This window comes from Cherax quadricarinatus, chromosome 8 (assembly GCF_038502225.1).
Source record: "Cherax quadricarinatus isolate ZL_2023a chromosome 8, ASM3850222v1, whole genome shotgun sequence".
NCBI lineage: Eukaryota > Metazoa > Arthropoda > Malacostraca > Decapoda > Parastacidae > Cherax > Cherax quadricarinatus.
The window spans coordinates 29818206-29832131 of NC_091299.1; positions in this window are offsets into that span (position 1 = coordinate 29818206).

Consider the following 13926-nt stretch of genomic DNA (forward strand, 5'->3'; position numbering starts at 1 on the left):
GGACAACCAGCCTTATTCAACTAAAAATATGTTGGTTCTCCCTTACCATGAAAACTTGGTTGATATGCCTTCTCTTCTTAAGACTTTTAATATTAAAGTTGTATTTAAAAATCTTGATACAGTAAAAAAAAAATTTGATAAACAATTCCCCCCAAAATGCGGACGGATGTGTCTATAAGATTCCTTGTAAAATTTGCGATAAAGTTTATTACGGTCAAACTGGTAAAAATCTCGAACTTAGATTAAAACAACATAAATATAGCATTAGAACTGGACAAGATTTCAATGCTCTATTTATTCATGTGAGAGATTTTAACCATCCAATTGATTTTCAAAAAGTTGAGAAAGTTATATTAAGCAAGTCCATGGTTGACAGGAATATAATTGAATCTTGTTTCATAAAAAGCAGTTTTGACAATAATATGAATATTTACTTTGGTTTATATAAATTAGATCAATTTATAATTAATAGAATTTGGGAAGAATTTAATAATACATTGGACAAATAATAATTTTTAAAATTCTTATTTCTTGGGTAGAATAGTTTGTTGGTGGGTTGTGTGAAGGACCTGTCTAGTTGGGCCGGCGGGCCTGCTGCAGTGTTCTCTTTTTTATGAGTGGCGTGTCAGGTGTTCCTTTGTTGTGGGATCTGATAGTGAGGTGTGGGCTAGACCCTTCATATACCTTCCTTTGATGTTCTACTTTCATTGTTCCTTGATAATGTGAGTAGTCACGAAAGCGATTGGAATTTCTCTATTCTTTCACAGTGGTTGTTTTGCATGTATATATATATATATAAATATATATATATATATATATATATATATATATATAGGATGGGGTCCACCTCTGGTGTAAATTGTGGGACCCATTGCCTCGGAGAAGTGCATAAAAAGACTTCAAGGAAGAATATTTGGATTTCTTCCTGAAGCCGTTTGAATATATATATATATAATATATATAATATATATAATATATATAATATATATATATATATAATATCGTGCCGAATATGTAAAACTGGTCAATTAGCAAGAACTCATTTAAAATTAAGTCCTTTCTAAAAATTTCTCTTTTACGGTTAAAGATATATTTTTTTCATTAATGCTAATGTAAAAAATTCTAATTTTGCACCAAAAGAATCTTAGAAAACTTACCTAACCTTATTATAACAAGAGCAATTTATTTTAGCCTAACCCAACTAAATATATTTTAAATACGTTTACAATAATTTAGTGCTAAACAAGCAAAATCAAATATATATATATATTATTGAGGAGACAAATGGTTGTCTTCAATATCCAAGTAGTAATTATATTGTTCTCTGGGGGAAAGTATGTTTTCTCTTTATTGTTCAATAGTTATCATGAACATTTAACTTAAAAAAAAAAGAACGTCTCGCTTGACTAATTTAGATTCAGTTTTGGAATTACTCCTTCATTTGTAATTCAATTACTAAATTCCATTTTTATTGGAAATGAGATTAAGTTATTCCATTACATGTACATTCATTAACACTTCTCTCGCTCCCTTCAGCTACACTACATGTGTGTGTGTGTGTGTGTGTGTACTCACCTAGTTCTCACCTAGTTGAGGTTACAGGGGTCGAGTCCGAGCTCCTGGCCCCGCCTCGTCACTGGTCGCTACTAGGTCACTCTCCCTGAACCATGAGCTTAAAGCTATGTATGGATCCTGCCTCCACTACATCGCTTCCCAAACTATTCCACTTACTGACTATTCTCTGGCTGAAGAAATATTTCCTAACATCCCTGTGATTCATCTGTGTCTTCAACTTCCAACTGTGTCCCCTTGTTACTGTGTCCAATCTCTGGAACATCCTGTCTTTGTCCACCTTGTCAATTCCTCTCAGTATTTTGTATGTCGTTATCATGTCCCCCCTATCTCTCTTGTCCTCCAGTGTCGTCAGGTTGATTTCCCTTAACCTCTCCTTGTAGGACATACCTCTTAGAGACTCTGGGACTAGTCTTGCTGCAAATCTTTGCACTTTCTCTAGTTTCTTTACGTGCTTGGCTAGGTGTGGGTTCCAAACTGGTGCCGCATACTCCTGTATGGGCCTAACGTACACGGTGTACAGGGTCCTGAACGATTCCTTATTAAGATGTCGGAATGCTGTTCTGAGGTTTGCTAGGCGCCCATATGCTGCAGCTGTTATTTGGTTGATGTGCGCTTCAGGAGATGAGCCTGGTGTTATACTCACCCCAAGATCTTTTTCCTTCAGTAAGATTTGTAGTCTCTGGCCCCCTAGACTGTACTCCGTCTGCGGTCTTCTTTGCCCTTCCCCAATCTTCATGACTTTGCATTTGGCAGGGTAAAACTCAAGGAGCCAGTTGCTGGACCAAGCTTGTAGCCTGTCCAGGTCTCTTTGTATTCCTGCCTGATCCTCGACCGATTTGATTCTTCTCATTAACTTCACATCATCTGCAAACAAGGACACTTCTGAGTCTATCCCTTCCGTTATGTCGTTCACATATACCAAGAACAGCACAGGTCCTAGGACTGGCCCCTGTGGAACCCCACTTGTCACAGGCGCCCACTCTGACACCTCGTCACGTACCATGACTCGTTGTTGCCTCCCTGTCAGGTATTCTCTGATTCATTGCAGTGCCTTTCCTGTTATGTTTGCCTGGTCCTCTAGCTTTTGCAGTAACCTCTTGTGAGGAACTGTGTAGAAGGTCTTTTTTGCAGTCCAAGAAAATGCAGTCTATCCACCCTTCTCTCTCTTGTCTTACTTCTGTCACCTTGGCATTAAACTCCAGTAGGTTTGTGACACAGGATTTTCCTTCCCTGAAACCATGCTGGTTGTCGATTATAAACTTGTTTCTTTCCAGGTGTTCCATCACTCTCCTCATGATGATCTTCTCCATGACTTTGCATACTATACACGTTAGTGACACAGACCTGTAGTTTAATGCCTCATGTCTGTCTCCTTTTTTAAAAATTGGGACTACATTTGCCATCTTCCATACCTCAGGGAGTTGCCCAGTTTCAATGGATGTGTTGAAGATCTTTGTCAATGGCACACACATCATCTCTGCTCCCTCTCTAAGTTCCCACAGAGAGATGATGTCTGTTCCCACTGAATTTGAGGTGTCAAGCTCGCATATCATCTTCTTTACCTCCTCCTTCGTTATGTGTACCTCATTCAGCACTTGTTGGTGTACCTCCCTGTTCTGATTTCCTGGAGTCCTACCGATTTGCACTGTAAATACTTCTTTAAATCTCGTGTTGAGCTCCTCACACACCTCTCGGTCGTTTCTTGTGAACTCCCCATCACCCTTATTCTGATTACCTGGTCCTTGACTGTTGTTTTCCTCCTGATGTGGCTATACAACAGCTTCTGGTCAGACTTGACTTTCGATGCTATGTCATTTTCATATTGTCGCTGAGCCTCCCTTCTTATCTGTGCATTTTCGTTTCTGGCTTTCGGCTAATCTCTCTATTTTCATAAGTTCTTTGTCTTCTGTACCTTTTGCATTCTCTAGTATACCTAGTTTTTGCCTCCCTACACCTTTGGGTGAACCAAGGGCTCGTTCTGTTCTTCCCATTATTTCTGTTTCCCTTGGGAACGAACCTCTCCTCTGCCTCCTTGCATTTTGTTGTCACATAGTCCACTGGTTTTCCTGTCAGTTCTCTCTCCCACTGAATGTCTTGAAGGAAGTTCCTCATGACTGAGTAGTTCCCCCTTTTGTAGTTTGGTTTTCCCATCCTATTCCTGCTACTCTCTCCACTTGTAGCTCAACTATGTAGTCAAAGCACAGAACCACATGATCACTTGCTCCTGGTGGCCTTTCATACATGATATCCTCGATGTCCGAACTACTCAAGAATACAAGGTCCAGTCTTGCTGGATCATCCTCACCTCTCTCTCTGGTAGTGTCTCTAACATGTTGATGCATGAGGTTTTCCAGTACCACATCCATCATCTTGGCTCTCCATGTTTTGGGACTCCCATGGGGCTCCAGGTTTTCCCAGTCAATCTCCTTGTGATTGAAATCACCCATAACTAGTAACTTTGCTCCCCCCATGTGAGCTCTTCTGGCCACCTCGGCTTGTGTGTCGACCATTGTTCTGTTGGCCTCCTGCACTTCTGTGGCGGGTTGTACATTACTGCAATTATCACTTTATGGCCCTCAGACTGGATTGTTCCTACTAAGTAGTCCCATTCGCCCGTGCCATCGATTCCTTCCATTTTCTCAAAACCCCACTTGTTTTTAATGAGCAGTGCAACTCCTCCTCCCCCCTCCTCCGGAGGGTTTGATATCCAGGTGGAAAGATTGCATCTGTTATCATTCTGGTGAGTTTTGTTTCTGTGAGTGCTATTATGTTTGGGGATGTCTCCTTGATTCTTTCATGCCACTCTCCACACTTATTTGTTATTCCATCTGCATTTGTATACCACACCTTCAACTTCTTTTCTAAGACTGTGGTCTGGGGGGTACATTGGGGTTGGGGAAGTGGGAGACCTGATAAGTAACTATAGGTGGTTGTTGTGGGGGTGAAGTTTGTAATGAGGTGGGTGGGGGCATTGGATATGGCATGGGTGTTTTGCGTTAGAATGTTTGGTTGCACTGGGGTTGTCCTGGTTGGGGGGCTTCTGTAGGTAGTTGTGAGGGAGGCTGTATTTGATCTTCTTCCTGAGTCTGGGATCTCTTGTCCATCTCCATCTCCATCTTCTCCTCTCTTTCCTCCTTTTGCCTTTGTACCATCTCTCTCAGTTTCTGCCTTTCTTCTTGTGTTCTGTCGCGGTCTAAGATACACCTTCCGGTATGCCAGCATGTCCCTTAGTCTTGCTTTCTCCTGCAGGATCCTGTTCCGAGTCGATTCAGCCTTGAAAGTCACTTTCACTGGCCGGGATCTTCTTCTTGCAAACTCCCCTACTCTTCGAAAAATTTTCAGCTGGGTCATGTCATCTCCTATTGCTTTTATGATCCTTTTGATTGCATTTTTTCCCCTTGTTTTCTTGCTTCATAAGTTTCCCCTTGAACTTTCTGGAGCCCATACACAAAGACTGACCTCTCCCTTTCATTCCCCCACTGCATATCCCTATGTATCCACTGATTCGATTTAATTTCCTCCATTGCAGCTTTCCTTCCTTCAGTTTCACTATCTATTGTACTTGGGCTCAGTGGCCTGTCATTTTTCCCTTCTCAGCTTTCCCTGGGCTCTGCTGTGGTCTGTTAGGGCCTCCACATTTAGCATAGCTCTTTCATTTACTACAGTCCCTTCTGACAGGGCTTCTACATGGCTTCTACATGCAGTTTTGCTCCTTCGTTCCCTACAGTCCCCTTGTTTGTGACTGAGGTAGCGGTCTCTGATGTCATTCCCAAATTGTTCTTTAGTTGTTTAGGCTGTTTCAGATTTTTCAGTTCCTCTTCTAATCTCTATATCCTAGCCTCTGCTGCTATGTGTTTATGTGTGTGTGTGTGTGTGTGTGTGTGCATGTGTGTGTGTGTGTGTGTGTGTGTGTGTGTGTGTGTGTGTGTGTGTGTGCGAGTGTGTGTGAGTGTGTGTGTGTGTGTCTGTGTGTGTGTGTGTGTGTGTGTGTGTGTGTGTGTGTGTGTTTGTGTGTGTGTGTGAGTGTGTGTGTGTGTGTAATAAACTATACCAATTGCTAAAAAATGATGGGGTGGTTAGGGAAGTGGAATATTCAAATGGATTCATTAAGAAATCCAAATAGTTTTTCCTTGAAGCCTTTTATTATCCACTTCTCCGAGGCTCTGGGTCCCACAGTTTGCACTAGAAGGAGAGAGAGAGAGAGAGAGAGAGAGAGAGAGAGAGAGAGAGAGAGAGAGAGAGAGAGAGAGAGAGAGAGAGAGAGAGAGAGAGAGAGAGAATTTGACATAATTTAAAAATATGTCATTGGTTCTTCCACTTATTAAATTCTCTTTTCAATAATTCTGTTAGTCAAGCACTTTGCCAGAAAAAAAAATCTCCAACCCTCTTCGACTCCACATTTGTTGCCAGGTTACAACTGTGGCTTCTGGGAATCCCTGTTGGGGTTACAACGCAATCTATTTCATGTATTCTTTCATCTTCTTTTATGACCTTTGTGGTCATCACGATTTTTTCAGTTTGGTTTAGGTTAGACCAAATAAATCAGGTTTATTTTTATTTTTATCGCGCTTTTTGATCTTTGTCGATACTGCATCTATTTTAATGTATAAAATCTTCGGAAATGCGTTCACTCAGTCAATTCTTTCTTTTCCTTCCCCTTTGTTAGAGTTTCATTACTATCTTCCCAGTGCGACAGGTCAGAACGGACCTGTCACTTGGAAAAAAAATATTTTCTTCCTCGCGTCTGTCTTCATTAAATTTCTTAACATTGTTTATAAAGTCTTTCATTTTCGACTTTGGGAGATGTTCTGACGCGAAGAGAGGACGCTTGCAGTGGAAGACCTCATTGTCAGGGAGGCCATAGTGAAAGATTTTGTAGGTATATGGGTACAATGGGGGATATTTAATTTGATTATGCTTTGAAAGGGTTCAGTAATAGGTATAGCTTCCTTTAAGAAATACGGGGATGGGTGAGACAAGACGAAAGTTTTTCAGACTATGCATTGATGGATAAGAGACTTATGGATAGACTTTAAGACGTGAAATGTTTGAAGGATTGACTAATATGTCAGATTGCTAGTGGCAGAGAAAGAGGAACATGGGACACAAGGAAGATATTGACACTGAGATAAAAGTAAAAGTGTACTAAAACAAGAGGGGACTATTATTGGAAGGCATGTAAAACGTTTGATTTAAAACTGGGTCGAGCAAAACCGGGTTCTGGGGACGAGGTCGAAGAATTATTTTGTGGATGTAAGAATCAACGCCAGACTACACAGCAGAAGTTAGGGTGGGTTATGAATGGGTGGGTGAAGGTGAGAAGAGGAATAACTGGTAGAATGATGGGGTGAAAAAGGGGAAGGGAGAAAAATTTGCCACAACAAAGTTTTCAAAACGTAATAATGAGTAGTATATAAAGATAGAGAAAAACAAGAGAGGTTAAACGATTGGTGAAGGAGTGCATAAGGAAAGGTTATATGAGAGAATGATTGTGTATAAGTAAATTCTTACGAGAATGACGAAGGAGGTTTGGAGAGATTAATAAATTAAGAAGACCTGGGGAGAAAATGTACCTGACAGGTTACAGCTGAGAGCTGTGAGATGCTGTACGGGGAGGTGGATGCAGTGGAATACTGGATATCACACAGGAAGTAGCATACGTTCTTGCTTTCTCCAGCCTCCACCTTTCTAATACACTAACCTCACTTTCCCATACGTGACCTCCTTGCTTATACCTTTGATATACCTTTGAAGAGTTTAGAGAGTTTATCTACTCTCTGAGCCCGGCCATGGTCCAGGCTCGTCTGGTGCTTGCCTGGTCAACCAGGCTGTTGCTGCTGGAGGCCCGCTGCCCCACATATCCATCACAGCCTGGTTGATCTGGCACCTGGTGAAGATACTTGTCTAGTTTCCTCTTGAAAGCTTCTACACTTGTTCCAGCAGTGTTTCTGATATCTTCTGGTAAGATGTTGAAAAGTCTGGGACCCCGGATGTTGATACAGTGTTCCCTTATTGTCCCCACCGCACCCCTGCTCCTCACTGGGTTTATTTTACACTTCCTCCCATATCTCTCACTCCAGTATGTTGTCATGGCAGTGTGCAGTTTTGGGACCAAGCCCCCGAGTACCTTCCAGGTATATATTATCATGTACTTCTCTCTCCTCCGCTCCTCCTCCTCCTCCGCCTGCTTACCTCTAAGAAAGTAAGAACTCGCCCATCCTCTCGCACTTCACCCCAAACACCACTGCCATCCTTTCTTCCCTACCTCCCTTCTTCCCTACCTCTCTCCCTCCTTCTTTCTCTCTCTCCCTCCCTACCTCTCTCCCTCTCTCTATCCCTCCTTAACTGTATTATGTAAAGCGTATTTCGCCAGAGACCAGAGAGGGTCGGTCCGAAAAAACATCCACCTTTGTGCCCTGAGCACAATCCTTCTCAAAATATAACGCGACTCAAGTGGAAAATGTAACAAACCTGGGAGATGCAATGCGATTTATTTGTAATGCTCTCTTGTCCACATTTTGTTAAGTAGAACAAATTACACTCGGTGTATTATGTAGTCTAACATAAGTGCATGTGTGTTTCCTTTTGTAAATTGTTAAATACAATTTACCAATTAATGTAATTATATTTTTTGTAGACTTGGTATTATATGCAGTTCCTTATTAACATCATTATAACACCTAATTCAAAATTAATGTTAAATGTTTGAAAAATTTATATTGATTATTTACAATAATTAAAGCAATTCATCGTCATTATATGACTGAGTAAAGCCACGTCTCTGTATAATTTATATGAGAAATGTATATAGCTATTGCAACTTAGTGAGTTTTGACTCAAAGTATAACATGATGTACATGGCAGGTACACAGTGGGAAGATGTTAGTGTGCTTCCCTGTGGGAAGAAGAGGCGAGTATGTTTCCCTGTTGTATTCCATCATGAAGTCACATCATTGGTGAGTTGAAGCCAATACTGGAACATCAGTGAAGGAAGACGGTAATCGGTTGATTGGCAATCATTTCTGATTGCAGAGATCTGTGACTTAAGGGACGGCAGGCAGGTACGGGGAGTCTTACCCCCGTGTATTCTCAGAGATGTAACTGTAAGATGCTTCTCTATAATAAGATGATGCATATATCAAGATGCTGCATCTTGATGCTTAAGAGAGACAGTATATTAGCTTTATTGTGTGCATTTTATTATAGAGTAATGACTGAGACTTCAGATTTCTGCTAAAATTTCATCATGTGAATTTTTTTCATTAAAGTCATTGCCTCTTCTCTTTTCTCAACATTTCGTCGTACCTCTTCCATTGCTTCTCCTTCCTTCCCCCTTTCATTTTCGTATTTATTTTCTCCTAATTAGTCTTTCCTATTCTTCGCCTCCTTTTACCCTCTTCCAACATCGCTTTCTGTTTCTCTCCCAGCTTTTCTTCTCCCTCGTTCTGTCTTCTTCCTTCCCACTAAGTTTTTCCTTCTCTTTTCCTTTCCTTCTTCACTCATTTCTTCTCTGTCTCTCTTTTCTCTCATCTTTACTTAATATTCAACAGTTTGCGGAGGCAACGAAATTTTCTTCTGATATATTATTTATGTAAAAAAATTATTTTAAAAGAAATTTAGTGGGAAAAAAATTTAGTGGAAAACAAATTTAGTGGAAAACAAATTTAGTGGAAAAAAATTTAGTGGAAAACAAATTTAGTGGAAAAAAATTTAGTGGAAAAAATTATGTTTCCTCAAACAGCTCAAAAAATATCCTTATAAACCTAAATTTGGCAATTTTACTGATTTTTTTTTTCTGAAAAAAATCTTTTTTTTTCGGTTTCATACCATTGAAAGGCCTCTATTGCAGGAAAAAAATTATTCCGAAGAATTATTAAAGGAAAATGAATCCAATATTATTAAAAAAATCCCCCCAAAATTTACCCCTTTCTTCAGGAATTAGTTCATTTTTTTTCGAAACATTATTTGAAAATTTATTCCAAAAACTGACACAAAATTAATTCGATATATTCAGAACACCTGCCAGGTACAGCTGCAAGAACACCTGCCGGATACAGTTGTAAGAAAACCTGTCAAGTACAGTTGTAAGAACACCTGTCAGGTACAGCTGTGAAAACAACTGCCAGGTACAGCTGCAAGAACACCTGCCAGGTACAATTGTAAGAACACCTGTCAGGTACAGTTGTAAGAACACCTGCCAGGTACAGCTGTAAGAACACCTGTCAGGTACAGCTGAAATAACACCTGTCAGGTACAGCTGTAATAACACCTGTGAGGTACAGCTGTAAGAACACCTGTCAGGTACAGCTGTAAGAAGACCTGTCAGGTACAGCTGTTAGAACACCTGCCAGGTACAGCTGTAAGCACACCTGCCAGGTACAGCTGTAAGAACACCTGCCAGGTAGAGTTGTAAGAACACCTGCCAGGTACAGTTGTAAGAACACCTGCCAGGAACCGCTGCAAGAACACCTGCCAGGTACAGTTGTAAGAACACCTACCAGAAACCGCTGCAAGAACACCTGCAGGTACAGTTGTAAGAACACCTGCCAGGAACAGCTGCAAGAACACCTGCCAGGAAAATCTGTGAGAACACCTGTTAGGAACAGCTGGAAGAACACCTGTCAAGTACAGCTGAGAAACCTGTCAAGAGTAGCTGCAAAAACAGCTGCCAGGTACAGCTGTAAGAACACCTGCCAGATACAGCTGTAAGAGCACCTACCAGGTACAGCTGTAAGAACACCTGCCACGTACAGCTGTATGAACACCTGTCAAGTATAGCTGCAAGAACACCTGCCAGATACAGCTGTATGAACACCTGTCAAGTACAGCTGTAAGAACACCTGTTAGGCACAGCTGTAAGAATACATGCCAGATACAGTTGTAAGAACACCTGCCACGTACAGCTGTATGAACACCTGTCAAGTATAGCTGTAAGAACACCTGTTAGGCACAACTGTAAGAACACATGCCAGGTACAGCTGTAAGAACACCTGTCAGGTACAGCTGAAAGAACACCTGTCAGGTACAGCTGTAAGAACACCTGTCAGGTACAGCTGTAAGAACACCTGTCAGGTACAGCTGTAAGAACAACTGTCAGGTACAGCTGTAAGAACACATGCCATGTACAGCTGTAAGCACACCTGCCAGGTACAGCTGTAAGAACACCTGCCAGGTAGAGTTGTAAGAACACCTTCCAGGTACAGTTGTAAGAACACCTGCCAGGAACCGCTGCAAGAACACCTGCCAGGTACAGTTGTAAGAACACCTGCCAGAAACCGCTGCAAGAACACCTGCCAGGTACAGTTGTAAGAACACCTGCCAGGAACAGCTGCAAGAACACCTGCCAGGAACATCTGTGAGAACACCTGTTAGGCACAGCTCTAAGAATACATGCCAGATACAGCTGTAAGAACACCTGCCACCTACAGCTGTATGAACACCTGTCAAGTATAGCTGTAAGAACACATGCCAGATACAGCTGTAAGAGCACCTGCCAGGTACAGCTGAAAGAATACCTGCCAGGTACAGCTGTAAGAACACCTGCCAGGTACAACTGTAATAACACTTGTCAGATACAGCTGTAAGAACACTTGTTAGGTATATCTGTAAGAACACCTGTCAAGTATAGCTGTAAGAACAGCTGCCATGTAAAGCTGCAAGAACACCTGTCAGATACAGGTGTAAGAATGCCTTCCAGCTACAGCTGTAAGAACACCTTTCAGGAATAGCTGAGAGAACACCTGTCAATTATAGCTGTAAGAACACCTGTCAGATACAGCTGTAAGAACACCTGCCAGGTACAGCTGAAAAACACATGTCAAGTATAGCTGTAAGAACATCTGTCATGTATAGCTGCAAAAACAGGTGCCAGGTAAAGCTGTAAGAACACCTGCTAGATACAGCTGTAAGAGCACCTGCCAGGTACAGCTGTAAGAACACATGTCAGGTACAGCTGTAAAAACATCTGCTAGGTTCAGCTGTAAGAACATCTGCCGGATATAGTTGTAAGAACACCTGCCACGTACAGCTGTATGAACACCTGTCAAGTGTAGCTGTAAGAACACCTGCCAGGTATAGGTGTACGAACACCTGTCAGATACAGGTGAAAGAACTCCTTCCAGCTACAGCTGTAAGAACACCTGTCAAGTATAGCTGAAAGAACACCTGTCAATTATAGCTGTAAGAACACCTTTCAGGTACAGCTGTAAAAACACCTGTCAAGTATAGCTGTAAGAACACCTGCCAGGAATAGCTGTAAGAAAACCTGTCAGGAACAGCTGTAAGAACACCTGTCAGGCACAGTTGTAAGAACACCTGCCGGGTACAGTTTTAAGAACTCCTGCCAGGTACAGTTGAAAGAACACCTGCTAGGTACAGATGTAAGAACATCTGCCAGTACAGCTGCAAGAACACATGTCAGGTACAGCTGCAAGAACACCTGTCAGGTATAGGTGTAAGAACACATACCAGGTACAGCTGTAGGAACACCTGCCACGTACAGCTGTAAGAACACCTGCCAGGTCCAACTTTAAGAACACCTGCCTGGTACAGTTGTAAGTATACCTGCCGGGTACAGTTGTAAGAAAACCTGTCAGGTACAGTTGTAAGAACACCTGCCGGGTACAGATGTAAGAACACCTGCCAGATACAGGTATAAGAACACCTGCCAGGTACAGTTGAAACAACACTTGTCAGGCACAGCTGTAAAAACACCTGCCAGATACAGCTGTAAAAACACCTGCTAGGTTCACCTGTAAGAACATCTGCCGGGTATAGTTGTAAGAACACCTGCCAGGTACAGCTATAAGAACACCTGCCACCTACAGCTGTATGAACACCTGTCAAGTGTAGCTGTAAGAACACCTGACAGGTGTAGGTGTAAGAACACCTGTCAGGTACAGGTGTAAGAACGCCTTGCAAGTACAGCTGTAATAACACCTGTCAAGTATAGATGAAAGAACACCTGTCAATTTTAGCTGTAAGAACACCTGTCAATTTTAGCTGTAAGAACACCTCTCAGGTACAACTGTAAGAACACCTGTCAAGTATAGCTGTAAGAACACCTGCCAGGAATAGCTGTAAGAAAACCTGTCAGGTACAGCTGTAAGGACACCTGTCAGGCACAGTTGTAAGAACACCTGCCAGGTACAGTTTTAAAAACACCTGCCAGGTACAGATGTAAGACCACCTGTCAGTACAGCTGTAAGAACACCTGTCAGGTACAGCTGCAAGAACACCTGCCAGGTATAGGTGTACGAACACATACCAGGTACAGCTGTAGGAACACCTGCCACGTACAGCTGTAAGAACACCTGCCAGGTTTCAGCTCTAAGAACACCTGCCAGGTCCAACTTTAAGAACACCTGCCGGGAACAGTTGTAAGAACACCTGCCAGGTACAGTTGAAACAACAATTGTCAGGCACAGCTGTAAGAACACCTGCCAGATACAGCTGTAAGAACACCTGTAAGGTTCAGCTGTAAGAACATCTGCCGGGTACAGTTGTAATAATGCCTGCCAGGTACAGCTGTAAGAACACCTGTCAGGTACATCTGTAAGAACACCAGCCAGGTATAGCTGTAAAAACACCTACAAAGTACAGGTGTAAGAACACCTGCCAGGTACATCTGTAAGAACACCGAGGTACAGCTGTAAGAGCACCTACCATGTCCAGCTGTAAGAACATCTGCCAAGTACAGCTGTAAGAACACCCAGCATGTAGAGTTGTAAGAAGACCTGTCAGGTACAGCTGCAAGAACACTTGTCAGGTGCATCTGTAAGAACGCCTGTCAGGTACATTTGTAAGAACACCTGTCAGGTAGAGTTGTAAGAACACCTGCCAGGTACAGTTGTAAGAACACCTGGAGGGTACAGTTGTAAGAACACCTGGAGGGTACAGTTGTAAGAACACCTGCCAGGTACAGCTGTAAGAACACCTGCAAGGCACAGTTGTAAAAACATCTGACAGGTACAGATGTAAGAACGCCTGCCAGATACAGGTGAAGGAACACCTGCCATGTACAGCTGTAAGAACACCTGTCAGGTACAGCTGTAAGAACACCTGTCAGGTACAGCTGTAAGAACACCTGCCGGGTAGTTTGTAAGAACACCTGCCAGGTACAGTTGTAAGAACACCTGCCAGGTTCAGATGTAAGAACACCTGCCAGATACAGCTGAAAGAATAACTGCCAGGCACAGCTGTAAGAACACCTGTTAGGCATAGCTGTAAGAACACCTGCGAGGTACGGCTGTAAGAACACCTGTCAGGTACAGCTGTAAGAACACCTGCCAGGCACAGTTGTAAGAACATTTGCCGGTTACAGTTGTAAGAAAACCTGCCACGTACAGCTGT